A 9,213-nucleotide genomic window follows, 5' to 3' on the forward strand; every position below is an offset into this window, starting at 1 on the left:
AATTCTAACCAGCATAACAGAAAACAAGGAATCAAAAACAAGAGTGTAAATAGACTCATGATCTCAGAAAATGATTAAACAAAAGTACCATTTTCCCTTTTCTACTCCATAGCAGCACGCACAATGGGTTAATACGCTCCTCAGCAGATTGTAAACCAGAAAAAAAAAAAAAATCAGCACACCTGGAGGGTATATATAAAGGTGACACCTCCTCCACAATGTTTTTTTTTTTTTAAACATATTTTAGTGAAAGGTTTTTCAAGTTAACAGCATATAGATTAGGACATAGATCACTCAATCAGTATATAAAGTTATTAAAAACTCTGTTATAACAAAATAAGAAATCAAACTTAGAAATGGGGGGGGGGGGGGGGGAGGGGGAGCCCAAGAAAAAGGACAATGGAGGAGAAGGAAAAACAGATTGGGAAAGAAAGAGGGAAACAAAGAAAGAAGGTAAAGGGAATAGGAGTGGAGGGGAGGGAGAAAAAGGAAAAGAAAGAAGAAAGACAGGGACTCAACCCGGTTTCTTAATGAATATCAGCTATTTAATATGAGATTTGCTATTAAGTTTATGGTACAAGCATCTACCTCAAAAGGTGCTTGATTGTTCTACTCCGCAAGACGCAAGTCAAGGTTGCCAGGTATTCCAGAATTTGTTAGGTTGATCATTAAGTATACTTGTAATATATTTGCAACGATAAGTCTGCCAAATTCTATTAGTTATTTCAGGCACCGTAGGAGGTTCTAGGTGTTTCCAACTTGTTGCTATCGCGCATTTGGCAGCATTAAGGATATGGTTCACTAGTGCTATTTTGTGTTTGTCAGTGTCAGATATCGGCCTGTGTAAGAGCGAATAGGAAGGACATGGAGGAATTTGTATTGAGGTCACTATGAATTAAATTATGTATCTTTTGCCAGAATCTGACCATCTTAGGACAAGACCACCAAATGTGCAAAAAAACATTCTTGTCCACAGGATCTCCAACAGGAACTGGAAGCCTTGGGGAATATAGCTTTAAGACGAGTGGAAACCAAGTACCACCTATAAAAGTAACGTACATGCATTCTCTTTAGGCCTCACGCAAATAGAGCTTTTAGTGATTAGGGTCCTGATTTCAGCCCGATCATCAATTTCCAGTTCAATTCCTAAGTCTTCTTCCCACTTCAGCTCATATCGATCCTTGATAGGTCACAATGTCTTTTTTTACTGTCTCAGCTGAGTAAGATAGTGTAATGTTTGTTTTACTTGTATCAGGGCTTACCTTTATCTAGGTCTGGCTTTTCCTTGTACACCTTATGTCTACAATGGGGTAGTAGCAGCGGGACCTGTGTAGCAAACATTCTGGAATACATGCATAGATGGACTAGGAGCCCATCCCAGAAAAGCTGAAATATACCCCCAAGGTAAGCCCTTAGTATGGGTGTTTGCTACTGGTTTTAGTTTTTAGTTAAATTTATGATTTTTTTGAACAGTACCCTTATGGAGCCTGTGCAAGAGAAAAGGTTAAGCAAAGTTAACAATCGTTTGTGTGGAGCTTGTGATAACCAGTCACCTAAAGACGGTAGTGGAACTTTGTGTGTAAATGTCCCCAAAAAACTATAATATCCTCAGCCTCCAGGACAATTTTAACAGTTATTTTCATGGATGATGAAAACAATGCAGGAGTCTCTGCCTCAGGAGCAAGATTCAAAGATGGGCAGGACCCAAATTGAGGAGGAAATATGACGATAGACCAGGTCCATCCAATGAATCTGTCAGCTCTTTCTGGGACTTGGAAGTCCATATCTGCTAGTGATGGGGAAATTGATGAAGACCCTAGGATGTTTAATCTGGACAGTTAACCTTATCCTTAAGCACATAAGTAAGTCGCTGGGTATTGAAAGTTTACCAGCCCCCATTAGGCTGTAAGATGTTTTTTTTCTAGACTGTCAGGTGAAATCTAGGGTATTTCATACCCATAAAAGTTATAAAGGAGATTGTTTATAAAGAGTGGAAAACCTTGGATGGACATTAACCTATCATGAGAAGGTTAAATTGCATGTATCCCTTTCAAGATGAAGATGTATTTAAAGCGGCGCTTGATACCTAAAGTTGATTTGGCGGCACCTGTGTCGACAAGAACCACCCTCCTGTTGGATGACAGGGGCCCAATAAAAGATCACATGGACAGAAAAATGTAGAGTGGTTTTAAAATGTTGCACATCTCCTCTGGAGTCACACTTAAAATCAGGTGTAGCTATATCCTCAGGGACTAGAGCCCTAGCTTGTGGTCTAGCACAACGTTTATTAGTCGGTGGAGATTATGCAAAAAAGAAAAAGCATCGATTTGTTACCAGGGCCTACAAATAGGATATATCAAGCGCGGGCTTATTTTTCTCTGGTTTTGTTTTAAAATATTGTCTTATTGTCATAGCAGCTGTCCATTAAGCCTATTTAAGGCACATTTGGCCCTTGCTAGATGTAAACCCATATACCTGGGAAGTGAGTGCATCTGATTTTAACCCCATTTTAATGGTGTTTAAAGCATATAGGTTAGTGCAGGACCTGCATATAATGAGGTACCCTTGACGTTGGGATGCAGGCTTAAATCTTTTGATCAAAATATGAACTAATATCTCATGTTTTCATTTTGCTATACACACACAGATATGCAGTTTAAAGGATAAGCGCCGACAACTGTCTTTTTGTTTTGTATACATATATGGGCATTTATATTGCCAAGCAGCTGGTACCATATATAATGTGAGATATACCGAGCGCGGGTGTCACGGCTCTGAGGGTGTTTTGCAGATCCCTTGCCTCTACTATAGAGGCTGGTGGAGGCAGAACACAATAATATACTCAGGATAAGTTCACAGCTTACAAGCATCAATAATAACACAGGAGAAAGTAGTAGTGCTGCAACGTATTATATTGAATGTTGGTACAACAGGAATGGAAGGAAATATATTATATATATATATATTATATATATTATATATATATATATATATATATATATATATATATATATATATATATATATATATATATATATATATATATAGGCAAAGATGAATACACGGCAATTCATTGTAATGCAGACATCACATATGCTACTTCATAGACAGTAACCCTTGGCAACAGCATGAGATGATATACAGTTCAACGCAGTGATGATAAACAAGAACACTAGGATCCAATAGAGAACCACGCAGCAGATGAATGAATCACTGGTACAGCTTACAGTCCAAACAGAGTAGTATATAGAACTTAGCTGATCCGAAAGTAGAGATGACTCAACATAGCAGGTGGTACTGGAAACACTGTGATTCTTATTAAGTAGAACAGCAAGTGTTAATCACCCAAGTACTTGGATGAACACTGACACGTGCAGTAGAATGTTGCCTAGAAGTAGCAGAGACGTGAGTAGTATCTGAACCATGCGTGGAACTACAGGTAGCAGGATTCGTTGTAACTGCAATGGTAAGTTCGCTGTAGTAAGAAGCAAATGAACAGAGACACGTAACTTGAGCCCAAGTACTAGGCACCGGCACAACAAGTAGTTCACAATAACAGTCCAGTAAACAGGTAACAGCAGAGTAAGGATAACCTGTGTCAGACGTGGAACTACAGGTGACAGGTAACTTGATAGCTCTAACAGCGAGATGCAGCGAACTTAGCAGGCCAGCAGTAAAGTTGAACCAATAGATAAGGCACAGGTTTAGCAACAACTCACAATACTTGTTCAGCGTGCAGATGAATAGCGGAGAGAAGTTCCAGCTTGCAGGTGAACTGCAGTGAGGAGTTCAGTCCAGCGAGCAGGTAACGTACACACGGAAGGAGAGGTATACAGCCAGATCCAAATGCAACCAGAGTAACACGAAGAACAGGCAATGAGCCCATAACGATGGGAGGTTAATATAGTGCTCCAGGACCAATGAGGTTCAGGAGGAGGTCCAGATCACAGTAGCCAGGAACACCTGTGAAAGTAATGTCTCTGAGGCAGAAGCAAGCAGAATCATGGTTCATAAAGGGAAAGTCACAGCGCCGGCACCTAACTATGGGACCGGTATGTGACAGCGGGCTTATTTTTCTCTGGTTTTGCTACAAATAGAGTGTCACACTTGGCCTCAAGGAAACCAATTTGTCAAAGAAATGGTTCCTGGTCCAAAAGGCATCAGAAGCGTTCAGGACCGTACTGGATTTACGGGCCCTCAAATGCTTTGTACAAGCAAGTTGTAACATGGTTTGTCCCAGAGAACATTTACTCCTTTTTTGCCTTAATGACTCAGGCCCATAGTGTCAGAGATTGGATCTTGATCAAACAAGGGTTTAAGCGAGAAGGTTCCCACAAGGGGGTGTGCTCCTTCAAAATCTACATTGGCAAGATGGATCAAAGTAGTGATTGAACAGGACTACAATAGGAATGGACGGGAAGTGCCTAAACTGTTGAAGGCACACTCAACGAGGCCTGTGGCTACCTCTTGGGAGCGCAAGGCCCAGACATCAGCAAATGACATCTGTAAGACAGCTGAGTGATCATCTATGCATACTTTTACTAAACATTTTGGGGCACACACTGACGCACAGTTTGGAACGAAGATTCTCCCACAAATGTTTATTTCAGCATTATCAGTATGTTTGTCGTCTTTGCCCACCCTACTATTTATACAGCTTTGGTAGATCCCATTCTGAGGTCTGCCATCGAGCAAAAGGAAAAAGGATTTATATACTTACGTTAAATCCATTTCTCTGATTACATCTGGGGGACACTGCTTACCATGGGGTTGTGGAGCAAAGCTTGGGGAGTTGGCACTTAGCAAGCATGTTACAAAGTTAACTAGCTGCCTGACCCCTCCCCTCCACCAACCCCTGCAGCCTCAGTTTGATTAAAAAGCCCCAAGGAAAATAGGTCAATCAACCGAGAAACATACCGGAGAAAGCAGAAGGGAGCAATCGCAGTGTCCCCCAGATGGAATCAGAGAAATGGATTGATCGTAAGTATATAAATCCTCTTTTCTCTATCATCCTATCTGGGGGACACTGCTTACTGTGGGGACGTTCTAAAGCAGCCCCCCTAAGGGTGGGACCGCTCTGACGAGTCAGCCCGTAGAGCCCGTAGACGCAAAGAAATTAAATTAGTAGAATTTGGTAAGGGTATGGACAGAGGACCAGGTGGCTGCTCTGCAAAGTTGGACCACTGAGGCCCCATTCCAAGCTGCCCAAGACGCTCCCACTGACCGGGTGGAATGGGCAGTAAGTCTTCCTGGCACAGGCCGGTTAGATATAAGCCTGTCTGATGGTTGTAGTAATCCATCCAGCTTTGAGGCTGGCCAGCCTCTTATGAGAGTCAAAAAGGATAAATAAGGAGTCTGTGCGACGAATTTGAGAAGTCCTTTTAACATAAATTGGAAGCGCTCTAACCACATCTAAACTCTGCATGGAATACCTATCTGAGGAAGAATCTCCTCCCTGAAACACTGGAACCACAATCTCCTGGTTCATGTGAAAAGCTGAAACCACCTTCGGTACGAACGATGGAACTGTTCGTAGAACCGCTCTATCCTCATGGAAAACCAAATATGGTTCTTTACAGGAAAGAGCTCCCAATTCTGACACTCTGCGGGCCAATGCAATTGCCAGAAGAAAAACTATTTTCCACGTAAGAAAACAAATCAGCTGAAGGTAAAGGCTCAAAGGGGGGACCCTTTAGCATATCTAGCACCAAGTTAAGATCCCATGGTGCTGTAGGCGGAACGTAAGGAGGCTGGATATGCAAGACCCCTTGCAGGAAAGTCTTAATATCTGGCATATTCGCCAATCGAAGTTGAAAGAAAACCGAAAGAGCTGACACCTGCACCTTTAAGGAACCCAATTGAAGGCCCGCCTCGAGGCCATCCTGAAGAAATGCCAGAAAACGAGAAAGACAAAATGACGAAAGTATGACAGAGCCGCTTCTCACACCACATGATACAAGAACGCCAGACTCGGTGGGAAATACGAGCCGAAGATGGCTTACGAGTTCGCAGCAGAGTGTTCACGACTATAGGCGAGAACCCTCTAGACCTTCAAAGGCTGGCCTCAACAGCCATGCCGTTAAAGCTAGCCAAGGCAAGTCCTGATATCTGAAAGGGCCTTGCATAAGGTCGTCTCGCAGAGGTAGATACAGACCCTGACCTACCGCCATCGATAATATGTCTGCATACCACACAACCGTTGTGGCCAAGCAGGGGCCACTAGGATTACCAGAAGTCCTCCTTGTCTCACTCGTCTGAGAACGCGGTGAATCATGGGTATTGGGGGGGAAACCAATATCCCAACCTGAAGTTCCATGGCATGGTCATGACGTCTACAGCCACTGCGAAGGGATCTCTTGGCCTTGCACAGAATCTTGGCACCTTCTTGTTGTGCCTGGATGCCATGAGATCTAGGTCCGGAAGACCCCATTTCCGAACTAAAGACCTGAAGACCTCCTGATGGAGTGACTACTCTCCTGGCATAATTGCATGATGGCTCAGATAATCTGCTTCCCAGTTCTGGATACCTGGGATGAATAACGCTGAGACTGCAGGAACATTTAGTTCCGCGCAGGCGAAGATCTGAACTGCTACTGTCATTGCTCCTGCACTTCCGGTTCCCCCGTCTGTTGATATAAGCCACTGCCGTGGCATTGTCGGATTGAATCCTGACCGGGAAACCCTGTAGCAAGGTCTAAGCACCCCGGAAAGCCAACAGAATGGCCTTCAATTCCAGAATGTTGATGGACAGGGAGGACTACTGAATTGACCACAGACCCTGAAGCTGAAGATGGACTACAGCCCTCCATCCTTTCAGGCTGCCGTCTGTGGTTACTATGATCCAGGCCCATGGAGCAAAGGATCTTCCCACTGCTAGATGATCCTGAACCAGCCACTACTGAAGAGACATCCCTGCTTTGGAAGACATGCAGATCTTCTGACGTTTTAAGTGCATTTTGTCAAGAGGTCCCATTGAAAACAGCGGGAGTGAATACGGCCGAAAGGAATCGTCTCGAAGGTTGCCACCGTCTTCCCTAAGAGACGCATGCATAAAAGAATTGTTGGACTGGCCAAGACCTGTGAAACTACTTTTCGTAACGACCTGGCCTTCTCCTCAGGCAGGAACACTTTTTGTTCCCTGGTGTCCATGATGAGCTCCAGGATTGTCATTCGCTGACAGGGAATTAACGGAGATTTCTTTTGGTTTATTAACCACCCATGGTCCTTGAGAAACCTGATGGTTAAAAGTGAGGTGCTGTTGTAGTAGCACTTCCGATGCGGCTTTGATGAAGAGGTAGTCCAGATACGGAATAACCTTTACACCTCTTGAGTGAAGACACGCCGCCATCACAGACATTTTTGTGAAGACTCTCGGAGCTGTGGAAAGTTCAAAAGGGAGAGCTTGAAATTGGAAGTCGGCTAACCCCACCGTAAATCTCAGAAGTGACTGTTGTCCCTTCTAAATAGGGGCATGAAGGTAAGCGTCTTTCATATCTATTGACGCTAAAAATTCGTTCTTCTCTAGACCGTTGATTACCGGTGCACATTTAGCTTTTTTAAATTTAAAATGGGACGGTAGGATCCGTCCGGCTTCGAGACTAAAAACAGGTTTGAATAAAATCCTAGTCTTTTCTGGTTGTCTGGGACTTTGCAAATAACTCCCGCAGAAAGAAGAGAAGCGACACAGACTTGCATCGCCTGTCTCCTTTCTGGATCGCGGGGTAGCGGGGTGGAAAAGAAGCGACAAGAGGCCGGGCCTGAAAGATCAATAATATAGCCTCTCGTCATAATCCCGCAAATCCAAGGTCCTGGGAGGACACTCTCCATTGCTCCAGAAACAAAAGCAATCATCCCCCCACCCCTGCTGCTGACAGAACGGGAGGGAGACAGTCATGATGCCGGTTTCTCCTGAACCTTAGGCGATAGTCATCTGGAAAAGAATGAGGACCTGCCTCTGTATGATTGACAACTGCTTCCTGCCGGTCTGGCCCTAGATGACTGACCTCTGGCGAAAGTCCTTTTAGCAGACACCGCAGAAGCCTGTATAGAAGAGGAAATGGAGGATGAATTTTGGGCTGCTTTGTATAAATATCAAAAAGCTTCCTTTAAAAATGCAAAGCAAGTGGAAGTAATTCTGAATCCTGCAATCCTTCAGCTAATTGTTCTGCCCATGCTTCCATTCCTCTAGCAACCCACACTGAGGAAAACATGGGCCTGAAAGAACCTGCTGCCGCAAATATAGACTTTAAATGAGTCTCTACTTTTCTGTCCGTGGAATCCTGCAGGGCTGCAGCACCCAGGACCGGCAGCGTAGTGCGACGAGCCAAACGAGCCACTGGGGTGTCCACCTTAAAGATCAGTTCCCAGCGAACAAGATCCTCTTCCTGAAGTGGATACAGGGAGAGGAACCTCCTAGGGATTGTAAACTTCCGGTCTGATTGTTTCCAGGCTCCTTCTGCGATATCTCTTAATTCCATCGATGGTGGAAAACATACAGCGCACTTTCTAGCTTTTTTGAAAAGACCCTGATCGGAAGATTTAGGCTCCTCTAAATCTAAGATTCAAGGCTTGTCTTACTGCTAGGACTAGATCATCAACACCCTGATTCCGGGAGGATTCCTCAGGGTCTGTGAGAATAGCAGAGTCCGATTCAAAATTGGGTTCGCCCTCCTCTTCAGAATACCCCTCAGAATCAGAGAGGGATAACAGAGGATTTGTAGACCGAGGTCTTTTATTTCTTGAAAGTCCAGCCTTTGGTGATTCAAGCAACTTATTTAACATATCCAGGTCTCTGACCTATGATAAAGGACCAAGCTGGTTCCAAATTAGAGCCTGGACGATGACCCTGGCACCACTATTTCTGAAGACTGAGTGGTAATAGGCATTCCCACGCTTGTTGGAAGGGCTGTTACTGGGTTAAAATTAGAGGCCACTATTAACTCTGTGGACTGAATCTGAGCCAGGGAAGAAACCGACTGTGTCAAGGAAGTTACCCATGCCGGTTCCTCCGGTATCAGAATTACATCTGACTGGGCCTTTGTAGCGAGAGACCCCGCTACACAATCAGTGCAAAGTGCCCTCGGAGCTTTTTGTCCAGAAGGCAATCTAACTTTACATGCTGAACAATATTTTGTAAAAGGAGCTTTTCCCTTCTCTGACATATTTGCCAAGAGAAAAACATTCCACACAAACTTAATAGAAACAGTCACATGA

The sequence above is a fragment of the Mixophyes fleayi genome, chromosome 2, assembly GCF_038048845.1.
Source record: "Mixophyes fleayi isolate aMixFle1 chromosome 2, aMixFle1.hap1, whole genome shotgun sequence".
Taxonomy (NCBI): domain Eukaryota; kingdom Metazoa; phylum Chordata; class Amphibia; order Anura; family Limnodynastidae; genus Mixophyes; species Mixophyes fleayi.